This window comes from Corythoichthys intestinalis, chromosome 7 (genome assembly GCF_030265065.1).
Source record: "Corythoichthys intestinalis isolate RoL2023-P3 chromosome 7, ASM3026506v1, whole genome shotgun sequence".
NCBI classification, from domain to species: Eukaryota; Metazoa; Chordata; class Actinopteri; order Syngnathiformes; family Syngnathidae; genus Corythoichthys; species Corythoichthys intestinalis.
Genome location: NC_080401.1, coordinates 41,009,806 through 41,035,392, shown reverse-complemented (window position 1 = coordinate 41,035,392; position 25,587 = coordinate 41,009,806). Strand labels below are relative to the sequence as shown.

At 38.4% G+C, this 25,587-nt stretch overlaps 1 protein-coding gene across 8 annotated transcripts in view; it reads left to right on the top strand.

Annotated features, from left to right (window-relative positions):
* The window catches only part of celf5a (cugbp, Elav-like family member 5a), a 700,629-nt gene that overhangs the window by 356,174 nt on the left and 318,868 nt on the right, over positions 1–25,587 (top strand). The window lies entirely within an intron of this gene.

Sequence of the window (25,587 nt, the reverse complement as noted above, 5' to 3'; positions counted from 1 at the left end):
GCTCTCTGAGTTGGCAGGGGGTGAAAAAAAGCAACCCAGCCAAAACCTGCTTTTTTGGGAGTGATGCCATAACCTAAAATGTGTGCAGATGGTTGGCGTGACCGCCAACAGGGACATTGTGACAAGTCAAGATTCTGTTGTTTACTTTATAGTAGCAGATAGTTGTATTATTGCCAATTAGACATCCAATCCATTTGAACTGGGAGGAATGAATGATCTCTGTTAGCCCATGCAGTCAAAATCATTGTTATTCTCAGGACTGGACTCAAGGCAGGACTGAAATGCAGATGTTTCTTGATCAAAAAAAGGTATTTATTTCACAGTTCTTGACTCAGGGTAAAAACAAACAAGGCCGGTTCTTAAACAAAAAAATCACTACACGAAAAATGACAAAAACATTATCAAAAATACAAAGTAGCAAACAAATAAAATGGCTTTCAAATGGTTTAGGATCAGATTCATTTCTTTGGCTATAGACGAAAAGCTGGCTCGGGTGACTATCTGGCGCAAAATAAAGCGGACACTGACTATACACAGAAGGTAATGGGGAATAGGTGGAACCAATTGGTGATCAGGGAGGACATGAGGAAAGGCAAGTGCTCTGAAATGAGGAGGGAAACGCCTTCAAAATAAAGCAGGAAATTACCATATTTTTCGGACTATAAATGGTGTTTTTTCATATTTTGGCTGGGGGGTGCGACTTATACTCAGGAGCGACTTATGTGTGAAATTATTAACACATTATGATATCATTTCACATGTTATTTTGGTGTTTTGGAGTGACACTGATGGTTTGGCAAACTTGTTAGCATGTTCTTTATGCCATAGTTATCTGAATAACTCTTAATAGCTATGGCCACGTTTGCGTTTTGCCTTTGGCAAAGTGTGTTCAATTTTATTATTGACTTTTTATGTTGAAATGCATGCTTTTAGTTTGTGGCGCTTTCACGCCCACGTGGGGGCACAGTCACACTTGTTTATGTGAAGAAGAGCGCTCATAGAAGACGGACAGCTATGTAGCTGTGAGTGAGTGGGCGAGTTAGCGAGAGAGAAACACCGCTGCAAAACTACGTTCATTGTCTATGCTTGTAAAATATCTCTACAGAAGCAACGCCTGTGTGTATCATCTTTTCTGTTGTTGTTGTGTGTTCACCACCCGCGATCGGACACTTAGAGCCAGTTGTGTGGTTGTTTGATTGATGTGCTAATACTAGCGAACGCATGCTATCCGTTTATGTCAGTGCTGTAAGAGCACCTAATTATTTATTTACGTTGATGCGAACCTGTTTGGTATCGAGGACCAAATTGATTCAGAAAATTATACGGACGTCCAGCATCGTCATTTGGAAGTTCACTGAATAGCCAGGACTGAGCCGTAGCGTCCTGGTGAGGACAGTATATTCGCATTTCGTGGTTCATGCACTGTACACTGTACATTTATTCAGCAGGTTGTTCTCTATTGTATTTTTATATTAAATTGCCTTTCAAGATGACATATTTGTTCTATGTGTTGGATTTTATCAAGTAAATTTCCCCCAAAAATGCGATTTATACTCTGGTGCCACTTGTTTTTTTTCTCTTCGTTGGGCATTTTATGGCTGGTGCAAGTTATACTCGGGTGCGACTTGTAGTCCGAAAAATACGGTATCCCATGACACGACAAACCTCATCACTGAGTGACAGATATAATTTTCTTTGGCATTGAATGAGTTAAACAACATAACTAAACAAACTGATGAATGCTACAATTGCCTTTCCAAGCAGCTTGTTAATATGAAAGACAACACAATGTATAAATGACCTTCAGGGAAAAGATTGTTGGTCAAAGTTTTCAACCCGTTAACACCTGAGCCTATTTTGTCTGAATTTGCATGCCTTTGAATTTGCCTTTATATTTCAAAGAAAAAAATGTTCACAATGGACTGGTTGGATCCCTTTTTTTAGGACACCTTACCATTTATGTCCAAACTGTTATTTTCTTCACTGACCAATTATAATCAACATTTTGGACCCAAAATGACAAAAATATCCCAAAATCTTTTGTCAAAATTTGTAATATTGATGTCTCATTGACAACCAAACATGCTCGACGAACCGTTTTTAAGCTTGATATTTATTCAACTTGTTAGGATATACATTCAACAGAAGAAAATAACACTGAATAGTTTTATCAGGGAATCAGAAAAGTGAGTGCACCCCTCGCATTTTTGCAGATATTTAAGTATATCTTTTCATGGGGCAACACTGACAAAATGACACTTTGACACAATGACAAGTAGTCTGTGTGCAGATTATATAATAGAGTTCAGTTATTTTCCCCTCAAAATAACTCAAAATATAGCCATTAATATCTAAACCCCTGGCAACAAAAGTGAGTACACACCTTAGTAAATACGTACATCCCTAAATGTCCAAATTGAGTACTGCTTGTCATTTTCCTTCCAAACTGCCATGTGACTCGTTACAGGAATGCTGTCAGCATTGCTGCAGAGATTGAAGGGGGGGGGGGGGGGGGGGGGGTCAGCCTATTCGTGCTCAGACCATACGCCGCACTCTACTGCAAATTGGTGTGCGTGGCTGTCACCCCAGGAGGAAGCCTCTTCTGAAGACGGCACACAAGAAGGCCCACCCTTCTCATCAGACCATAGGACATGGTTCCAGTAATCCATGTGCTTTGTTGACATGTCTTCAGCAAACTGTTTGCTGGCTCTCTTGTGTAGCGTCTTCAGAAGAGGCTTCCTCCTGGGGTGACAGCCATGCACACCAATTTGATGTAGAGTGCGGCGTATGGTCTGAGCGCTAACAGGCTGACCCCCCACCTCTTCAATCACTGCAGCAGTGCTGACAGCACTCCTGTACTGAGTCACGTGACATTTTGGAGGGAAAATGACAAGCAGTACTCAATTGGTAGATCGGAGGACTGTAGATGCTGAATTTGGACATTTAGGAATGTACGTATTTACTAAGGTGTTTACTCACTTTTGTTGCCATGGGTTAAGATATTAATGGCTATATTTTGAATTATTTTGAGGGGAAAATAAATTAACTCTATTATATACGCTGCACACAGACTACTTTTAATTGTGTCAAAGTGTCATTTTGTCAGTGTTGTCCCATGAAAATGTAAACTTAAATATCTGCAGAAATGCAAGGGGTTTACTCACTTTTGTGATACACTATATTAGACAATTCAAAACAAACAGCAGGTATGGTCATAGGTGTTTTTGGCCTTTACACATACTATGGTCGAAACAGGTTATAAACAGTAGAGCAACATTGCAAAATATTGAAAACATATCATCTAACACAAAAAGGGTTTGGAGAATATCTCTTTGTGAGGTTAGGTATTGCACCCATCACCTTATCAAAAGTATATGCATGCAATCAAGCTTTTCGAACACACACATCAAATCAAAATTTATATAGCCCTTTACAAAACCAGAACGGTCCTCAAAGTGATTAACAACAAAAACAAACCTGGCTCATAGTAAAGAAAAGACAATTAGAAATAGTGCTGCAACGATTAATCGATTAACTCGAGTAATTAGGCTAGAAAATTTTTCAAATTTAATTTTGCTGCTTCGAGTTTAATTAAAGTGGCTTTGTAATGGTTTGTTTTGTTTTGGGTAGATAGACTGCTCTCTAGTGGCAACAGTGGATATGACATAACTCATTTCACAAGGCTGAATCCAGCTGCTCCCTGTTAAGACCAACATAAGCTAGGTTTGTGTTTGAGCTAATGTTTTTTAATGCATTCATAATTTAGTTTAAAGGTCTATTGAGTCTTTTTTTTTTTTTTATGGGAATATGTGTTTGAATCATTTAAGAGTATTGTACAAAACAAAATTAACAAAGTAAGCATTTAATAGCATTTAAGATAGCAAACTTTTTAAGTTAGCCAATTGTTCTTGTAGTTTGATCCTCATGTATTTGTTTTTTTATAACGTTTGAGGATCAGCTCAGGTATTTTATGTTCTTCATCTGATTATTTGAACTAACTAGTTCATCGATTAATCGACTACTAAAATAATTCATAGCTGCAACCCTAATTAGAAGTACATAAAAGAGTATCTTGGCACCGATCTCTTCTTTTCAGGAAAGTTTAACATCAAAATTTTGTATTCTGCACCAAATTATTTGCAGATCAAAGTAACCTTAACAGTTTTAACAGTCTGAATTATGTGTTAAAAACACCAAAGGCACTTTTGATGGGAGTGGCCGTCTAAACCCTGCCCTTCACAGAGCCCCAAAAAATCTTGTTGGCAACATACACCTCCACATCTTTAATGTCCCTTTCCAGCTTCTATTCCTCCATCTCTTCCTCTGCTTCTCTTTATCTCCCCCTCACTACTGGCTCAGTAGGACAGGATTTGGGCATTAGCTCAATCCCTCTATCTACTGCCCATACCCCCCCCCCGCCCTTTCCCTCATGATTGCACACTGTTTCTGTCACCCACACAGCACACTCGTCCACTGCACAAGTCATGTAGCGCTCTCGTCGGGCCGCTGCTCGAAAGCTTATACTCCACAAGACACGAAGACATAATCAAGCAGACAGCCGAGTGTGAGAATGACAGAGCAGCGGGTTTTGGCTGAATGGGCACACGCAGTACTAGAACCATATTCAGCGTAATGTAATTTTTTTTTCATTATTTGCAGTTAATCAAACTTACACACTTACTCAAAGTGTTCATGACGAGAACCTTTTCCTAGACCCGTGACACGCTGCTGTGTGTGCTGAGTCACGGGGTGCCACCTTCATGAAATCTTGATGAGAGCTGAGGTCTGCTGTCGCTGTAATGAGGACGGCGGCCGTCACACAGCTGGCCTCTTCGCTCGGGTGAAACCGCGATAATAATAGAGAGGGCTGCAAAGGAGATGGACTTCAGGCTGCTTTCTTAGAAGAACTTTTCGGAGACAAAAAAAAAAAACTGTCTAAGAAAGGTGGCATTATTTATTGTTACTCTTTTTATTGTCTGGACTTTAAAGTAGTTTGGCACTAGAACTACAAATTAGTTTATTTGAAAAATTAAGGACTAACTATTATTAGAATCAAGTATTTTTCCAGCTAATTGGAAAATGATTTTTCTAATTTTACGCATTTTAATGGTCACAAATAGAACTGTGCTGCATAACAATACAGTGGTACCTCGATATACAATCACTTCGACACACGATCTTTTCGTCATCCGACGTAAAATTTGACTCGCCATTTGTTTCTAAATCCGACAATTTATGACAGCGCCGCAGTTTTGTTTGTTTTTTTCCCGCAAGATGGACGCACGGTGGATTTTCCTGTGAGAGAAATCAACATAGGTTCCAAGGATGTTAGTGCAGGTGGTGAAAAAAGGAAAAAGGTGAGGCTCACCCTTGAGATGAAGATGGAAATTACAGAAAAATATGACCGTGATGTGAGCGTCCGTGAACTGGCTCGACAATACGGCCGTAGAATCTCTATGAACTCGAGGGTTCGCGATTTTTTATAAGTCAAGGTGACAATTATTATTGTGGTAACATCGCCAAAAAAATCACCAGCTTCGCCAGGTGTTTAATCATTTTTTCAGAACTTGTGCAACACAACATGCCGACTGTCCGGCGCAGCTGAACATGAAAAGTGAAGGTAAAAAGTCCTCTCTCTCTTTCAAGTCAGCCATGCGGTGCGTTCAGGTACACCACGCAAAACACATCCGCCACTTTATAACCCGATTCTTTACATTATTACAGGTTATTATTATTATTATTCCGATTTTAATAATTGGTTATTTGTTTTGCTCTGTTATTACTATAGTACCAACAGTATTAAGGATTTAGTGGAGGTTTTCGGGCTGTGGAATGAATTGAATTAAATATATTCTTATGGGGAAATCCTGCTCAACACGACCATTTTGAGTTACAAACAAGGTACTGGAACGAATTAACTTTGTATGTTGAGGTATTCATTGTAGTACAATAACTCTAAATCTTTGGTATGGTTAGACATTTGGCACTGTGTTTAAGAGTGAATTGGGGAAAAAAAAAAAATCAGATTCTTGGGGGGGGGGTCATTTCAAAATGTCAGGGTTATTGATGACACTCCCTGTAGTGTGGTAAATTTTTACAAAACATTTATTATTACTTTACAGTGAAATAGTAGAATAATGACTCATTTTACCTGATAAATTGAGTATTTTGATGTAACTATCATAGAACAATAGTTCTTTGTGTTATAATTATTCATATAAATAGACACAACAAAGTAGTTTTTAGTCCTTGTACAGGTCAACACATGAATACACTGAGAGTAGTGGTTGGAGCCTCTGGGTACCTCACGATACGACACAATTTGCGATACAAGGCTCGCGATAACAATCTCACAATATGGCGATACAACAATTATCGATGCATTGGTCAGGAAATCATTCTTTGATATAAGTAATAAATAGGAAAACAATCTATTTTCATCCTTCTGTTGTGAAATTTAACACGGGTGACCAAACATCATGAAAATGTCAGTTTCTTTTTTGAGTGACGATTTGCACAAAATACTACGGTACTGTTGGGCCTGTGACGTGTTCCCAAAGAGCCTGCCCAGTTGTTAAGACTTGTGTTAAATATGTATACAATCAAATTTACCTAAAAATGTAATTAAGTCAAAAATATCTTTATTTTACTTTGGATACAAATTTGCCCATGTGTGCGCAGTCACAGACTGGCTTTATCATGGCATCAACTGCCAATTCTCATTCACAAACAAACCTTCATGGCTCGTGTCGAGAGGAGCTCACAGGCTATCAATATGTACACTTGCTAAACTTACCTTTCAGCAACTGTTGACTTCTGTTGGAGTTTTGTACTGGTGTGATGTGTAAAAATCCTGTTTGGTGTCACATCGTTACGTTTTAATAATTGTAAATTTTAAACCAATAGCAAGTTTGATTTTTGCCTCGGCTACCGGTGCTAGCTGTCAGTGAGGTAAGCTGTGCTGGGCATTATGGGATATGTAGTTTTGAAGTGCTGAGTTTGGAAACATGCTGGATGAATCGTTTGTCAGTTTATTCCGGTTATTGTTTGCATGTAATGTAGAACATTGAATGAGAATAATGATTGAGTGGGAATAACAATTTGTCAACATCTTGAGGCTACGGATTACTTAACATTGCTTTACTGGAAAGAGAAATGTGCTTTTTGTTAAAGATGGATTTTCTACAGAAGAGGTATTATTTAGAACATTGTTTCAGATTATTTACTTGTACAGTAAGAATTGAAAAGACGGCTATTATTTTGTTCAAGGATTCAAAAATTCGCCAATACAGAAAAGGCATTTATTTGAAATTACTATTCCACAGTTTTTTTGCGTTATTTTAGGAATAACAAAGGTAACCTCTGTGAATTTCAATTTGTGTCTTTGGTCATATAGCTATATATATTTTACAAAAACGATTTTTTTCTATCCAGATGGAGGAGGCACACTTTAGATATATTAAAGCGATATTAAGTCATCTTTGAGTGAACTTCAAGTAAAATTTAAGTATCTCGAGGCCGGGTCGAGTGTCCTCTTTTTTGGAAATCAAAATATGGTCACCCTAGTTGACACTAGTCGACGTCCACTCGTTTTGAACTGGGAGGGTGGCAGCGAACGAACGAATGCCCCATCCCTACCATTTCAAACGGATTGGATGTCTATGGTTGTCAGTGCCAACCAATGCCAGGCAATGAGTTCATGTTGATTTTCGGTCACTTCTTTTTCCTTTTGGCCATTTACAGGTCACTTCCTTCTCCTTTTGGGGCATTTACGGGTCACTTCCTATTGATTTCGGGTCACTGAGAAGGAAGTGACTTAAGAATATCCCCAAATGAATAGGAAATGACTCAAAATCAACAGGAAGTAACCTGTAAACGCCCTAAAATGAACAGTGTTATGTCCCAAGGACGGCTCACGAAGGGCGTAACATAAAACAAGCCACACAAGTTTTCAAGTGGACACACATTTATTTACACAATAATCAAACTTACAATGAATATATACAAAATGCGGAAGAAGCGCGGCTTTAGGGTAAGCCCAGGCCAAAACAACAAACAAAAGGAACTACACTTAAACCCCACCCGCTAACTAAACCCTGATCGTGAAAAAAAAGAACAAAGAAAACACTGCTACTAACCTAGCTTCTTACACTAAACAAAACAGGAGAAACGGGTTGAACAGAAATGGAGACTTACCCCTACTGCTTCAGTGCTCTTACTTACAGTGGTGAACAAAAACGATCCAATAGAGGCAAAACACAAAAGACCTCACCGAAAAAGCGGGAGTGTATCAAACTAGCGATCAAATGCACACGAGAGTGAATGGCGGGCAAACAACTAGCGAGGAGGACTGCGGCACGAGTGCTGTCAAAGGCGACCTCCCAAAGTGTTGACAGCCACAGGTTTTTGAAGCTTGGTGCCTTTTCGTCATGGCCAGTCAGCGGCGACGTCGCCTGTCCGACTGGCATCAATCAGCAGTCGTCACAGTGGGAGGGGAAGCAGCCAGCTGGCGGAGGCGACGATCAGCTGACTGAAATTCTCGAAGAAAAAATTATACGGCCTGGGCCGTCACAACAGTTTTAAACGTACCCATAAATGCCCACAAAACTGGCTGTGAATGCTTTAGTTTCAGTGCCAATGATGGCGCTAGACGTCCAATCCAATCAAAATGAATCGGATGTCTAGCGCCATCAATGGCAGCCAGCAACCAAACATAGACTATTCTAATAGAAGATTTTGGTAGCAACCTGTTGGTTACTTATTTATTTATTTATTTAAACAGTGACACCTTTTTAAATCAATATATCGATTTTTGGTGGGAGCATATCGATAACCATCTGGGCTACCAAGTGTCGCGATAGATCATTTTTTTAATGTATTATCACGCCCCTTACTAGCAGTAGACTTAGTTTTAATAGCACCTAACCAGATGAGACTAGCCCTACATCTGTGGGTTTGGCAGTACCTTGTATGGCAGCAGAAACCGGTTGGTGTACAAATACATGCATGAATGAGCACACACATATAAAGTAATTGTTGACAACTGTCTGTAAAGTACTGGTGCACGATAATTATTGGTTCGATAATTATCGGTCCGATAATAGGAATTATGACGTCATCCCGATAAATCCAATAACATTATTAATAGGACCAATAATATGTACTGCGCAGGCTTTACAGTTCACACTCTAGTATGAGAAATCAGTTTACCAGTTGCGGGGCATTGCTGCCCCCTGCTGGTCGGAATAATTCGCTGCATCTATTTTTTGTTGCAGTAGTTTGGTTTATTCACTTATACATTGCAGTGTCTAGCGGTAGCATTGACGATCGTGAATGCTTTCTGTTACGTTTTCGCCTCCGAAATATATGTAAATATTTTGTTTACTGTAACATGGATGTGCAATATATGTTTACTTCTGTGGTGAAGGGTGACATGTACAGAACTTCATAAGTTGTGTTATAGAAGCCAACCAATGCTTTAGTAGCTCAAGCTAGTGTGCTATGCTATACATAAATAGTTGTGTATATAAGTGTATTGTGCAGTTAGTTGTATATTGAATATGTGCCTTTTTCTGTTGTACTTTCACAATATTAAGACGAGTGTCTTCCAATAAAAGCAAGAAAAGACCAAGCCTTATGGTTTATGGAAGTGCATTCATTCTTATCTGGCTGTCGGGTAGTGCAGAAGTGAAACGCACTGTTTTGTTCATGTCATTATGAAAAATCTGGTGAGATCAAAGGCAAATCTATGTTGAATCCACCACATTTTTTTAAAACCTCCAGGTGTTCAAAAACTCAGGTTATACATTTTTTAAAAATTATTTATTTATTATCGTTTATCAATATCGGTATCGGCTTTGAGGAGCAGGAAGTTATCAATATCTGTTTCAAAAAATGGATATCGTGCACCCCTACTGTAAAGTAAAGTTGCTTTGCTTTGCACACTTGAAGTGCTAAATGCTTAGTTTGACTAAAAAGCAATACAGAAGATGGATTTTTGTCTTTTTTTCTACGTTGCAAAAAAAAAAAAGACAACAGACGGTCTAATAGTCTTCATCAGGGATGCGGTAGCACTAGCCTTGCGGTAATGGCGCTATGAATAGCACATGTTGGTGATTTAGCGGTGGCCTTCTAATGCTAATAGGTGTATCACAAGAAGCCATGAAACAGATGGGTATCAACAATTATGCTCCAAAAAGAAGCTATTCAGCGTTTGTAAATAGCGGCACCTACTCAAATGAAGTGACTCCATTTTTGTCATTAAAAGTGCCCTTTCCAGAACGTAATCTCTGCTTTGCAATCACCCCAGAGGATAATGATTAACTTTACGGTTTTCTTTCCTTTTCCATCCTTTCTTTCCATGGTGGCAACGGCATTATGGGATAGGCAGGGAATGCGGACTTGGCCTGCAGGTGTCATTCCAAGTCAGCGATTCAAGTTCTAAATCCTGTTGGTCCTGATAGGAATCCGAAAGCTTATAGCTAGCCATCTTCTTTGCGATGACCGGTGCTGCTTATCAGAAGCGTCACACTGCTGCTGCCAGCATATTTTGCAAACGTCGGTTACATTTGAAATCACACGGGAAGAAAAAACACAAACATGTGTAGTGCGTGTTCACATGGGTTCGCAATATGTCATCTGTAAATGAGTAAATGTTTTAAAATAGGGCAGTGTTAATGCATCCATTAAGCACCAAAGCTTACAACGGTTTGATTAGAATGAAAATGAATTCAAATAAAGTCAATTACATGCATTTGTCTTTGAAGTTGGCAGATGTGAAGCTGGTGGAATGAGTAATTATGTGTTGACGGAATGGAAAGCGTTCGACTTCACTGCCTTACCCTTTTGTAAGACCACAATTTTACCTTACAGCAAACAACGTTTGCTCAATCTTGAGTAGTTCGACGGTAGAAGTACTCATAATTTTCCCTGACATTCATTTTAGCTTTACGATTATCTGTCTATCAGCCTATAAAAATCCTCATTTTTTACTATAGGGCTGAGGGATCTGGTCCATCAAAAATAAAAGATTAAAAAACAAATTTAATCATGAATTTATATTATAATCCCATCTCAGTTCTTTTCACATTTTTTTTAAACTTGTTTTTTATGTTGTTTCTTAAGTGGTAGTTTTTATGCAATCGTTTCTACCATTGTATATTAGCATTACGCTATTGGGCGAGTGAAAAATGAAATGTATTTTGTATTTTTGTGCACAATATATGTGTAATTTTGTCTGATTTATGTGTGTATAGCTTAACCTAACCAGGATTGAATTCATTGTTTTAAACTAGGGCTGTCAAAATTATCGCGTTAACGGGCGGTAATTAATTTTTTCAATCAATCACGTTAAAATATTTGACGGAATTAACGCACATGCCCCGCTTAGTACAAAGAATTTTAACAAAAGGGACTACACAACTGCGAAAACTTTAACATTTACTGTTGTTACACACATTAACTTTTAGTTAAGCCTTTTCAATTCCTTTATTTTCCACGTTTTCTAGAAGAAAAATGTAAATGATATCTTCATGTCTCCCTTGAGGCCCGCCTCCTCCATCCTACTGTACCTAGCAGATTTACGAGAGGACCGTCCCCCCGAAGCAGTAGCTGGGATCAATTATTGGATGTATTAATTCTATCAGCGTTGAGGGCCCAGTCAGAAGGGGGCTGTTTATGTCCCAGTTACTGAGCGTTGCACCAACATAATCTTTGATGGCCCACTAAATGCATTAATGATCCCAGGACAAGCATTACTCCGTATTAAACAGGAGCAAAAGCCAAGAGACATCATGCATATTGTATGGTTACTTTATTGCAAATACTGTAAGTAAGTGCCATTGACATTTGCTATAAGTAGAGTAGTCGTTCGCCCACCCCATTTTTTAATACTTGTTGCTGTGGGACTGCTTTATTATTGTCATATTCCCATTTCAAATTGTCAAATGTCCTTTTTGGAAAAGGCTTTGATTGTGATGGGCTTTGGTGAGGCTCCCCCTTGTCAGCCGGTGTCTCGTCTCCTGTCTGATTAGTACTTCAAGCTGTCTCCATCCTTGTCAAACCCGCTTTGTTCACCATGTCCAGTCCTGCCAGCTTTTAAGGCATACCCACCTGTGCCTTATCGTATCATTATCATCATTCCTTGATGTCGCCTCCTGTGGGCTTATTGGTTACTAGTTAGTTTAGCCTTGATTTACATAATGATCCATGGCTTTCTGTTTTTACTTTTTCTTGTGAGTAAGCCAAAGGATAGGTTTTGGGAGTGATGTACTGTTAATTTTACGTTTTATTAACTCATTTCTGTCTGGATTTCATCCACACCACAGCACTGAGCAGTGTTGTTTTTAGCAGCCCTGTTAATTTTCGTCTTAGTCTTTCGGGGGGATAGTACTTATTAGTAGGGCTGTCAAATGATTAGAATTTTTAATCGAGTTAATCACAGCTTAAACATTAATTAATCGTAATTAATTGCAATTCAAACCATCCCTATAATATGCCATATTTCTCTGTAAATTTTGTTGGAATGGAAAAATAAGACACAAGACGGATATATACATTCAACATACTGTACATAAGTACTTTATTTGTTTATTATAACAATAAATCCACAAGATGGCATTAACATTATGAACATGCTTTCTGTTAAAGGGATACATGGATAGAAAGACTTGTAGTTCTGAAAAGATAAATGTTAGTACAAGTTATAGTAATTTTATATTAAAACCCTCTTAATGTTTTCGTTTTAATAAAATTTGTAAAATTCTCAATCAAAAATAAACAAGTAGCTCGCCATTGTTGACGTCGCCGATCGGTGACGTCACATGGCCTCCCTGCTGTTCTTCCACAGTGTCTTTAACTACGTAAGGTAGTGAGTGAAGTACATCACAATGTGTCAATGGCGAGTTTTAAATTACTTAGAAATCAAGCCAATGAGCGTGTGTTGCCCCTCGACCGACGCCGTAGTTCCCGGTTTACTGGTCCAGCCACGTCATTTGAGTACAGGCTTCACAACGTACGAGACCTCTGATAGTTCATATATTGTGACTAAATATTGGCATCCAGTGTATTTGTTGAGCTAAATGAAATGTTTGAATAGAGTTTGACCAAAGTCTGAGTAAGTTTTATGTGTATTTTGCATAGCTATTTTGTCATTTTCATTGGGAATGCCAGTTCTCTTTGTATTGAGCGCTTTTCTTTTTGTGAACATTGTTTTTTTTTTTTTGAGAGAGATAGGACTATTATTTTTGTTGTGCTTTCATTAAATGATACTTATGTTTGTTGTGTTATTTTTCTCAGCCTCTTAGCTCTCAGTGTGCAAAAAATGGTGTCATTGTAATCTGTTTTTGAACGTACAGTGGTACCTCGACATACATTTGAATCGACATACGATCCATTCGACATCCGACGTAAAATGACTAGTCATTTGTCTCGACATATGACGACATGCTCGAAATACGATTTATGACAGCATCACAATTTCATAGTCTTCCCGCAAGATGGAGGGACAGCGGATTTTCTTGAGAGGAATAAACATTTGTCCTAATAAGGTTAGTGCAGGTGGTGAAAAAAGGAAAAAGGCGGCGCTTACCAATGAAATTCAGATGGAAATGATAAAAAATATGAGCGTGGTGTGCGCATCAGTGAACTTCTCGACAATACGGCCCTCCGTTCGTTAGTCTTTATAAGTTAAGGTGACAATTATTATAGTAACATCGGCAAGGAAGGTGCCAGCTCTGTCAGGTTATCATTTATTTTAGAACTTGTGCAACACAACACAGCTCTGTCCGCCATATCTCACGTCAACAACAACAGAACATGACAAGTGAAAGTAAAAACTCTTTACACTCCCCTCTTACTCTCTCCTCATTCATATGGTGCATTCAGGAACAGCATGCAAAACACAACCGCAACATTAGAACCCAATTTGTTACATTATTATTATTATTATTCCAATTTGTATTCATAATTTATTTGTTTTGCCATGTGTAATTGCTATTTGTAATTGTACCTGCAGTGTTTACGATGGATTTATTGTAGGTTTTTGGGCTGTGGAACGAATTCATCCAATTATAATGTATTCTTATGGGAAAAGTCCCACTCGAAATATGACCATTTTGACTTACAAACCAGGTCCTGGAACAAATTAAATTGGTATGTAGCGGTACCACTGTATTTAAATTTGATTTTATTTTAATTCTTAATTCCTGCATACTCACTTGACTGTACAGAAATTGCCATCCTGGCTTGGGCAGGCAATGCTTAACTTATTGTCTGTCATTGATGGTGATAGGTATCCAATCCTTTTGAAGTAGGAGGGTTGGCAGCGAATGAAGGTGAAACGAATTGGTGGGAACGATAAATTGGTGGGAGGGTGCCTCTTTTCCAGATAAAAACAATATTTTTTTTCTACATAATTGGCTGCCATTGACAGTGCTAGACGTCCAATCCATTTTAAGTGGAAGGGTGGGCAGTGAATGAACGAATGCTCTTACTGAAATTCACAACAGAAGGACAACTGGATGCCACAGTATCAGACGTCAATCTTCATCTTGGAAAAGGGTGAATAGCTACTTTTTTTATGGAGGTGTGCGTGCGTGGGTGGTGGCCATCTTTTGTAGGGCATCTCGAAAAGTACATATTGCACAGTATTGGCACAAAACATTAACACTTCTTTTTATACTCTTAACAAATTGTGCAATTTACTTGTCATTTATTTGTTTGCATAATTGTGACAAGCTCTGTTATTGTTTTCATTTTGTAGAAATTGGCTTTTTGTCTAAACGTGGTCCAATGATGTTATTTTTTTTCCCCTAGTCACACAATTATCTGACCCTCCATCTTTAAAATCATATAAATCCCGAGCACATTTGAGCACATATTCCAAGCATGTCCACACTGCATTACATACTGTCGGCCCAGGGGTTTCTATCACACCCTTCATATAAAACAGCAGCGTGCTAGTGCTAAGAGCTTTAATTCAACCGACTGGAGGCTTAACTGAGCAAATGAGGCGGCTCAATGAAGGCGTATGGAATTATAGATTTTCCGGAGGCCTGAGAGCAGCAGTACCTTGTGCGGCTAGAGAGAGTTTGAACTCCAAACTTCACAAAGACTGGTAACTTACTGTATTTGAAGATGTACAGGAACTGTTGTGAGTCATCACAGAGCTCATTGGCGTCAAAACGAACCATTGCACATTTACGTCAACATGGCAATGAGTCATCATATAATTGTCCCTGCATTTTAATGCCCTTTTTCCAAATTGTCTAAATGTCGGCATCACTGTTCCAACATTTTTTGAGCTGTGTGCGTTGGTTTTCTCCAAGTACTCCTGTAAGAATGAAATACATTGTAGAAACATACTGTATTTGTCCTTGGGTAAGTTGTCCATAGACGTCATCTGAACTGTTCTTACTGTATATACACAGTATGTGCCCTGCTGGCGCTGAAAGAAAAAAATGTATGGCTGAATGTTTTTGTATTCTCTTTCAAACGTCAAGGTTATCCTCATACACATTTGTTATAGTCAACGTAGAAAATATGGAAAGAAGAATGTACTTTGAAGTACAGCAGGGAGTGAATGGATTTTGAAAGCTAAAAATAATGTAAGTTTATTTTAGCCCACATTTAAGTATATGGTGTAATGGTAAATCCTAGTCCCGCTGAATCCTGGCTGAGTATGTTCGCTTGCTAGACGTGTGTATATTGTATAGTGCTGCAACAATTAATCGATTAACTCGAGTAATTCGATTAGAAAAATGATTCAAATTTTGCTGCTTCGAGTATTCGTTTAATTAAAGTGCTGTTGTAATGGTTTGTTTTGAAAGTGTTTGAATTTAGTTTTATCGATTTGGGTGAATACACTGCCCTCCCATGGCAACAGTGAATATCACATAACACATTTCACATGGCTGAATCCAGTGGCTCCCTGTTATGACCAACATAAGCTAAGTTTTTGTTTAGGCTAATGTTTCTTAATGCATTTGTAACTTAGTTTATGGGTATATTTAGCCGTTTTTTTGTGGGAATATGTGTTTGAACCATTCGCTAAGAGTATTATAAAAAATTAAAAACATGAGTATTTTATGGCATTTAAGATAGTGGACTTTTGCTATGTAAGCCAATTGTTCTTTTGTTGTACTTAGATGCTCATCTATTTTTTTTTATACCGTTTGAGGCTCAGCTCAGGTATTTAATTTCTTTATGTTCCTCATCTGATTACTCGATTATTCAAACTAGCTAGTTCATAAATTAATCGACTACTAAAATAATCCATAGCTGCAGTCCAAATTTTGTATTTCGTACAATTTCTCTTCATGTTGGTTCTAGAATTTTGGTAGTTTTTAAGGGCTAAAATAATGTAAAAATACTTCTCTTTGATATTTAAAAGTTTCCCAGAGTATGACGCTGCCACCACAATTCCTCACTGTAGATATGGTCTTCATTTGCTTATGCTCAATCTCGTTTGCTTCATACATACACAAAACCCATAAAATCTAGTGAAATTGATTTGTGCATATCAAATGTTTTTCTGCGTTTTTATATGTCACCGTGATTTGAACAATGATGTGTAGATATTGTTTGCAGAATGTATTGTAAGTATTGATGAAACTAAGTGTTTTGAAGCTATTGTGTCGTACGTTGTCTACTGTTTATCACATCTGTCTCACAGCTGTGAGATTCTAGATTTGTATGTCTGCTTGTTCAAAAATCTGACTTCTGTGGTAAATTTATTTGAAACAATTTGGCTGAATGCCTTTCGGGTGTTTAAAGGGAACCTCGGACTTAGACTTATAGGCTCTAATAAGCCACAATTGCTCTTTTTTACTGAAATATGTTATTAGAAATACATAAAATATTGACATTGATGTAAAAATCTACAATATTTAGTACATATTTTGACCTACGGAGGGTGCCGTGTTTTATGTGCGCAATGGACACTCGGGATGATGACGTAGTTTGTCACTGTCACTACACAGACACTGCAAATATGTTAAAAAAGGACATTTATCACTTTTTCATTGCCTCAAAATAGTTTTTGCATGCGTTTCCCTCTCATACTTTTAAGCATTGTGTTTTCTTGTGGTAGCTTTAAAGCATATTGTTGATCTGTTGACCACATTTGTCACATAGCATATTTAAACCACTCTTATTTGGTATTACTACATTTAAGTATTTTCTTAAGGCATCTTTAGTATGTTCTGACTGTAAGCATCTAAACAACACAAGTTGAAATCACACGGTAGTACTTTGGGTGTCAAATTCGCCACTTGTAGAGGTTTTGCCGGTGTAGCACATTTTGGCAGAACACCGTTTTTTCTCCCCTACTTTCATCTCCTCCCGTCTTTCCTGTTTATTTTTCTTTTGCTGCTCATATTGTGAAATATCGACAGTGCTGTCATGCTCATTAATGTTCCTCTCGGATTCAAATTGAAAGGGTTGAACAGATGACATGTTTGTCGCTAGAGTCATACTCTGGAAGTGTGATGCCACCGCCCTGTGACGTAAACAACAAATAGTTAAACTATGAGGGGCATTCAAAAAGTAATGCACTCAAGTGAATTGCTCGTACAGGATTTTACCAATCTTGTTTAGATTTGGCACAAACATGATAGGACACACCTTTTTGCGATTGTTATGTGTGTTTTTCTTCAGATTTTTTAAAGCTAAAACTAACTCATCAGCATAAGTTTTGTTGACAGAGGTGGATGGGCGACCACTAAGGGGCTTATCGGCTATGCTGGCTTTACTCACCTCTTCATGGTCTTCAGTACTGTTTTTAAATCGCTGTACCCATCTTTTTACAGTACTATAGTCTATGGTATCATCATTGTAGACATTGTGAATCCTTAGAGGGGTTTCTCCCTCTGCAACAAGGAATTCGATCATAGCTCTTTGTTTCTGACGAGCTTCTAGAGGGGCAGCCATTTTGGAAGCTAGTTTAGGCTTTAAAAATCTGCAACTAAGAAAAACACATATAACAATCGCAAAAAGGTGTGTCCTATCATGTTTGAGCCAAATATAAATGTTCGAGCAACGCACTTGAGTGTAGGGTTGTTCCGATCATGTTTTTTTGCTCCCGATCCGATCCCGATCATTTTAGTTTGAGTATCTGCTGATCACGATATTTCCCGATCCGATTGCTTTTTTTTGCTCCCGATTCAATTCCAATCATTCCCGATAATTTTCCCCGATCATATACATTTTGGCAAGGCATTAAGAAAAAAAATGAATAAAACTCGAATATATACCCTACTTTTTGGACTATAAGGCGCACCTGACTATAAGCCGCCACCCACCAAATTTGACACAAAAAAGGCATTTGTTCATAGATAAGCTGCACTGGACTATAAGCCGCAGCTGTGCTCACTATATTACGGGATATTTACATCAAAAGTTATTAACCGGAAACACTTTTTTTGACAGCGGCATCATAAGACTGTCATAAAACCAAATGAATCATTATGAAGCTTTGAACCAGTTGGCTGCAAAGCTTGAACCAATTGGCTGCAAAGCTTCATTAATTCAAGAAGCGTCATTTTGCCATCACTTCCCGCATGGGGGAGACAGTGAACCTCTGCTGCCACCTGCTGTCAACACTGTTGTCATCCAACATGCCTCCTAGCATGCATTGCAGCTCTACAGATGTAAATAACATTCAAAATTCATGTTCTGTGCTAATAATTTCTTCATTTACTGTTCCAGTTGTTTCATTAATTGCTAGTTAGCTACTTTATTAGACTGTGGCGCTATAAGACTGTCATAGGACCATCATAATTATGACATGACACTGCCATGAGCATTAATGAATGCTTATGAGAGATGTCAAATTATCTCACTTTTGACAGCATGTGATGGATCCAAGCTGGACATAAAGTTAGTGATATAATTTGCCGGATGACATTTAGTGACACTTGTCATAAGCATTCATTGATCCTCATAATAGTGTCATGTCATAATTATGGCTGTCTTCTGGCAGTCTTATGACGCCGCTGTCAAATAAAGTGTTAGCTATTAACCCAAATAAATCAACATATAAGCCGCACTGGACTATAAGCCGCAGGAATCAAAATGAGGGAAAAAAGTAGCGGCCTATAGTCCGAAAATTACGGTACATTCAACATCCTGTACATAAGTACTGTATTTGTTTATTATGACAATAAATCTTCAAGATGGCATTTACATTATTAACATTCTTTCTGTGAGAGGGATCCATGGATAGAAAGACTTGTAATTCTTAAAGGATAAATGTAACTTTGTATATTGTGACTAAATATTGCTATCTAGTGTATTTGTTGAGCTTTCAGTAAATGATACTGTAGCCATTTAACTGTTCTGCCCAAATGCATGATTGGAAGTGCAACCATGACTGTGCGTAGTGGCACCAATTGATATATCTTCTCTGCGTTGGGAAATAACATAGGGTGTTAAGAAAAAGATCAACTACTACCTTTATTCCTCACATTGCTTCGATATTTCTAATTGTTGAGGAGGGATTGTAAGGCTTTAGCCAATTAAGATAAGGTTCCAAAGACTGCCAAAATTCACTCTACTAATTTTACGCAGCCTTTTAGCTCTAAATATAGGTAAAACGGCGCAATTATAGATTGAATGCGACAATGCGTGAGTGGGTCGTGCAGCGCATGCGTTAATTGCGTTAAATATTTTAACGTGACACATTTTTTAATAAATTAGTTGCCGTCGTTACTGGGATATTTTTGATAACCGTACCTTAAGTAAGTGAAATTATTCCAAACCGTAATAACGTTTATCTTTTACGAACTACAAGTCTTCCTATCTGTGGATCCCTTTAAACAGGAATGTTCTCCTGCTAGATTCCCAACCCTTCCAAACACTCAAAGTAATACATCATACTTCAAATGTTTATAAAACAGCCTCAATTAAGTCTCAGATTTCACATTACTGAAAATATCGCACCTATTTTCTCTGTGTGCCTTTCATACCACAGCTTCTTGCCAAGCAAGCACCAGAGCCGTCCAATCAGACAGTGGCAACTAAGCCCTGTACCCTTGTCTTATCAGTGGCAGTCCTAATCAGCACTGTGTGCATTTGTTAGCAGCTTGGATATAACAGCCGTTCATTTATTTGTGAAAGTCCCACACACTGTCTCTGAGGGAGATGGAACAAACCGAACCCATTGGTAATGGCTGTTAAGGACCATCATGCATTGCTTTCGGGCACATAAATAGGCCATTAAGCCGCTATGTTGGAGAGTGAACAGTAACTAGCTTTAGAGCGAGCTGCCTCCCACACACGGGCGCCCCGCGGAGACGGCTGAGATCATAGCGCGGCGACGGATTTGGCCTCCTCCGTCATACGTCTGAACAAAAAGTCAACCGGCTCCATCGAGGCGTCTTTTGTCCGCGTGACATTTCAAAGACGAATCCAAAGATTTCCGGTGGATGGGATTCTTGTCTGGAGGATGTTTTTGCTGTGGTTCAGAGGTGCTTCTGTAGGGGTACAAGTGTATTTGACACTGACGCGTTCGACTCTGAAATCTATGCAGCCGGAGCAGCATGTGCCCCGTGGCTTAGCATTAGCAAACTTTAGTTACTTTGCTCTATGATGGGAAGAAAGAACATTTGACAGGGAGGGGGAGCTCAAAACCGCAACCCCTCACAAGCATAACACCCTCCCTGTTTTCCTACAAAGACGTATCCGGCGCTAGTTATTATTTACGACAGGTACATTTATGGAATAATTTCAGCGCAGGAAGGTTACTCTCTTCCTCAAGGTGAAAATGGATACGTTTAGCACTTAATGAATAAGGCCCGGGCTTCTCCCCCATATATCAGCATGTTATTAAGACATTTTAAAATCCCATTATAGTGTTTCTCCTTGAACATGTCATGCTTTTATTGGACTGCCCTGTCTTTAAATCTGACCTTTTTTCTCAGCCTTGCTTGGTAACTTAACAGGATGACAATCCGACAAAATATACACGGAATGAACAAAATCTCGTCATATGGTTTTAACTAGAAACCTCGATTCAGAGTTTTAAGGATGACAGTCTGGTAGAAGGCATTTTTAGTACCCCAAATGTAAATCTTTCTTCTCGCAGTCACGACAATAAAGTCTAAAAAGGTTTAAGACAACTTACAATAATGCCCATGTCAACAATGCACGTCCGTAGTAATGACTTGCTATTAAGGACACTTACGAGCCTTGAGTTTCTCGTTAATGTTTCTCTCTGCTTGTAATAAGGGGTAGCAAGGTAAACTGTTTACTCACGGCTCACAATGACATCAAAGCATTGCATTGACGCCTTTCATAAAAATGTGCAAATGACTAAATGAGCCACACATTTTCATCTCGAGCATGACAGTTCAGGGAAATTAAATGGTTACGTTTTGAGCTGTCATTTTTTAGGTTGGGTGGAAGAAGTTATTAGGCCGTAATACTTGTTAAACATAGAAATGAGTGTAATGTAACATATTAAAGCAACACTAGGTAACTGTTCAACCTTTTATAAAATATTTTCATAACATTTATGTTATGAAACATAGGTCGACTGACAACTAGTTGAATGACACCTCTTTTATATCTTAAGGGGGTCTGTGTCACTTTCACCAGCACTAATTATCTTTGAGGAGGATGGCAGGAACACTGCCTCACAAAAAAACTACAAATGTGCTGACTGCTTTGCGGCATATGTAACTTCCTCTTTCCCCATTCATTATTAGGGATGGGAATCGAGAAACGGTCCTTAAAGAGAACCGGTTCCGAGTGGTCCAATTCCATGGAATCGTTTCGCAGTTTATCTAACGATTTTCTTATTGGTTCCAACCAGCACAATTTACGTTTTAAAGTTTACGCATATTACACATTTTCGAATCGGCAGGCACGGCAACGTACCATATTGGCCCGAATATAAGACGGTGTTTTTTGCATTGAAAAAAAGACTGAAAAAGTGGGGGTCGTCTTATATTTGAGATCTAGACATTATACCCATTCACGACGCTAGATGACGCCAGATATCATTGAAGCGAATGCTGAACTTGACTCCCCAGGCCAAAGCGACCCCTTATGGTTAATGCAGTTATTGCAATTTTGTTGTTTTATCACAATAGATTAGTCTATTTACATTTCAAAAACCAGAAGCCATTCATTTACGAATGTGATTGCACTTTAGTTTACATATTAAAATGTTCAGATATTAAGATTTGTATTAGGCAAAATAACATGCTTTTTCTCTCAAATATATTGTTATAATCATTTGTTTCAGGTGTACTGTAATTTTCTGTATAAAAATTAATTTGGTGTTCATAAAGTCGGTTTTCAAACTTGAGTCTTGAAAATGAGGGGTCGTCTTATATACGGGTCAATATGGTATTTACCATTGGCGAGACCTCACATCAAGTATAACCTGGAGAGAGTTGTCGACGAGTGAATTTGCATTGACTTTTACCGGCCATGTCATCATTCATGAGACTACTTAAAGAAATGGTGACCCCCCCCCCCCCCCCCAAAAAAAAGTCTATTAATGGATCTATCGTATTCCTCGTCGAATACTCTATAAGAAAAATATAGCATATAAGCATCTAAAATAATCCTAAATGATTTTAATAGCAATTTTAATACTCCTGTTGGAAAGATTCCATGGGTATGCATTCGTTCCCATAGCAACCGGTAAGTTCTTGTTGTTGTCCTACGTCATTCGCGCTGCGTATTCTGGGACCGAGAATAGGCGTAAGGTGCACATTTCGAGCAGAGTACGGCCACCTGTTAGAGGATTAATCTGTGCGTCCATGAACGAATGTAAGTACTAGTATTTCTTCTCCATGCCGTAAAGGTCTTATGATAAGTTAGAGCCGTTATCAGCGCGACCGTTTCGTGTTTTTACTGTTACATAAGCTGGTTGCTCCTGCTCCTTCTCGCTGCATCGAGCGCGTTTACATTATATTTGCCTTGCACATTTGTGTTCAGAGGGAATGTGTTAGTTTAGCATCTTAAAATGATGTTGTACATCCATATGAGCGTAAAGTGCTTAGTTTTCGCCACTTTTATGGCCAAGATGACCACACGTGCACGCAGCGTGTGGCCTAGTTGTGCATGCGTGCTCGCGCCCCCCCTTTGTGTCATTATAATATTACGAGTCATGTATGTGTGTTATTGACTGCTTTACAGTCAAGTTGCATTATTTATTGCATCAGCACCAATATGATGTACTTTACTTTCCTTTCAGAACCACACATATACCCACACATTCCAGTCTTCTTCCACACACATACAAATACATAAACATCTTTCCACGCATGCTCTCATCTGCTCATTGAGTGATGGTCATATCAAGTGCCATTGCCTGTATATAGTTGTGCCTGTTGCAAAGTTGGATTAAAAGTGCCAAAGACCAACTCCACTCTCCGCTCCTTGTGTTCTAACCGACACTCCGAAGCGAATGAACCATAAACATATTGAACCCAGAACCTCATACAGTCCATTAGCCCAAATTAGAATCGACTTACCAATAAAAAAACGAATTGTTAAGCAATATCGATAACGGAATCGGAATCGTAAAAAATCTTATCAATTTCCATCCCTATTCATTATAAAGACTGATGTGGATACGAACGCTTTTACGCGAATTCTGCAAAGACGGCAGAGCAACGAAAGAGACAAAAGGTTTTGTCCGCGGAGGGAAAAAATGAAGGCTACCAGGATACTCAATAATAAACATTGGCCCGGCTTTCACTCGCTGACTCGTCAACGCTGACAAGTTTGTGTGGGGTTAGCCACACTTAGCCCCATTGTTGCTAACCGTCATATGTTATTGTTTAGCCACAAGTGGATTCATTACCTTATTCCTATTCATCCTTCACACAGTCGCTGGAAACAGAAATGTCGTTTAATAGATTTGCAGGCGACTAGATAGATTTTTGATCGATTGCTAATTTTACGACACTGTGCGGGTGCACGCAGGTCCTCATGGGATTACGACACTGTGCGGGTGCGCCCAGGTCCTCATGGGAAACGCAGTCTTCTTTATAGCAAAACACTACCGCTTATGTCCATTGGCGTCGCTAAAATCGACAAAAACTGAAAAGTTACTTAGTTTTGCTTTAATTGGTTGTTGAGTTAATCGATTAAATACTAACATTAGTACATTAGAACATTCGGAATGTAGTTTGTGTCTCCTTAGTTTGAATGTTTTAAGTGTGAATATGCCTAAGTTACTATGTCGTCATTCTAAAAACAGTTCCTTTTCAGAGCAGCACTGTCAGTGGCAGCTATTGAGGTTAAGCACTGACAGAGTATATAAGGGGTGTTAAATTTTTAACATTATTAATTATTATTATTAACATCAATTAATGTTAACCGTGATTAATTATAGTCACATTTGTCACATTTCTAAAAACTTTTTTTTAATCACAGCATATCCATGACTTGTCTGTTTCTTTAATTTCAAAGCTATTTGCTTTGTATTCATTTTCTGCTTTATTTCCATTTCTGATTTGTTATTATTAGTTTTTTTTCTTTTAATCTATTCGTTATTTAATGTGATTTTTATATATAATTTTATTTCCTGTTTCAATTGTCTTTGTTTTAACTTGTTGATTTGATGTGATTTTTACTCATCATTTTATCTCTGCTCATAAATCTTTATGTTATGTGAAGCACTTTGAATTGCCTTGTGTTGAATTGTGCTAAACAAATAAATTTGCCTTGCCGTAATGCTTTAAGTTCTTAAATTTGTTAATACAATTTTAGGGCTGGAAAAAAATGGTCAATCACACTCTAACTGGACATTGTTGGCTCTGATTATGGTTTGGAGAGTAAAAAGACGAAAAAAAATAGTAGCAAAAGTAGCAAATGAGGTTAGTAGGTAAAATAGCAAAATCAATGTATATTGGTTAATGCTATTCAAAGTCAAATGTGTTTATAGCCCAAAATAATCAAAAAAAGATTCCAAAGGACTTCACTGACAATTACTTATTAGCAAACAATAAAATTTTCAGAAAATCATTAGCAATATCTCAGTAAACTAAATAAACACTAAATTGATTGACAATGCAAATAATAAAGCATTGTCAAGCATATCAATTAGTACACAAACTATGCTAGTATCTCAATTTAGTCACTGCACTTAAGTTTCAGTGTATAACTACTTTTGATAACACAGCTGACAGTTGAAACTTTCACTAGTATTGAGCTTGAAAACCAAACACCAATAAAACAAGCAGGTGAACGTGTGAGGGGCCAACTGTCTGATACAAAGGCCACGGTGACAGAGCTGTCTAATCCAGGCAATGCCATTCTTATCAGGGTCCAGTGGATTAGAGTGAGCCTTCTCACCGTAGAATCCTTCCCAGCCAGACAGACACTCACTTGCGGCCGAAGGGCCCCCGATCGATAGGCCCGGATTGATCTTCCTCTCGCACGTCCTGATGCGGGATTCACCTTTATTAGGGTTGCCTCTTCACTTCCCTGCTCAATCCCCCCTTCGACCTCTCACTAAAACTGCCTAGCAGGCGCTCCAAGCAGCTAATAAACAAACAATAAATACTGTCAATGATACGTTGATTTGTATTTCAAAGATCTTATTAATATGGTCGACTGGATTTTCAC